At 30.1% G+C, this 867-nt stretch overlaps 1 non-coding gene across 1 annotated transcript; it reads right to left on the bottom strand.

Annotated features, from left to right (window-relative positions):
• Window positions 1-670: 670 nt before the first annotated feature.
• Window positions 671-867, bottom strand: LOC122044816. Its single transcript, XR_006129815.1, has one exon. It is a non-coding gene; the product is annotated as a U2 spliceosomal RNA (small nuclear RNA).

Raw genomic sequence — 867 nt, 5'->3', positions numbered from 1 at the left:
TATTATACTGCGTGGTTGATTGATATGTGTTCCAGCCGCTTGTGGCTGAGTATATATTGCATGTATTGTTGAATATGGTCACCGGTACACGGGAGACTCTGTCGAAATTTTTCGGTAGGGTTTCCATGTGATTTTTAATCATACCGGTTAAGTAGAGTTAGTAGTTAAGTAACGGTCATCCTTAGAGAGTAGTAGTAGTAAGAAGGGTGGTCGTTATACTCTACCCCCACGATGTTGCCAAACTGTTATTCGAATGATACAGGTGTTTTACGTGTTTTATTCCCTACGGATTAATTAAATGTCCTCCCTATTAGAAAGTTGTTTGGTACGTGATTTATCTTTCTTGGGCGGAGTAAAATCATTTTTTCTTACCAAATTAAAAAAAACCCACACTAATTAAGTTATTTCAATTAAATTGAATAACCTAATAAAATTTTAATTAAATTATTTCAAAATTTCATCTAAGAAAACATCAATTTATTCAATTCTAATTTTAAAATTTCTTATTCATTAATTGAAAAATAATAATTTAATCAGTAAAAAAATTCAATTATTTTTATGTGTTTTGTATTTATTTTTAAATATATAAAACTTTAAGATTTAATTTCATGGACTATATTTAATAATTTAAAAATAAACTTAATTTAATATAAAAATTTAATTTATATTGGTCGGGTGCGCCGAACCCCTGCAATAGTGCAACACAGGTATGACATGCGAAGGATCCAATAGCAAGCTACTGTAATGATCCCTCCCCAAAATAAAAATAATTTAATATCATAGTGAACCAATGGCCCACGTATCAAATATTAAACTGATAAGAACAGATACTACACTTGATCTTAGCCAAAAGGCCGAGAAAGGTAT

The sequence above is a fragment of the Zingiber officinale genome, chromosome 2A (assembly GCF_018446385.1).
Source record: "Zingiber officinale cultivar Zhangliang chromosome 2A, Zo_v1.1, whole genome shotgun sequence".
In the NCBI taxonomy this organism is placed as follows: Eukaryota; Viridiplantae; Streptophyta; class Magnoliopsida; order Zingiberales; family Zingiberaceae; genus Zingiber; species Zingiber officinale.
The sequence above is the reverse complement of the archived record's forward strand: the minus strand, read 5'-3'. Positions and strand labels throughout refer to the sequence as shown.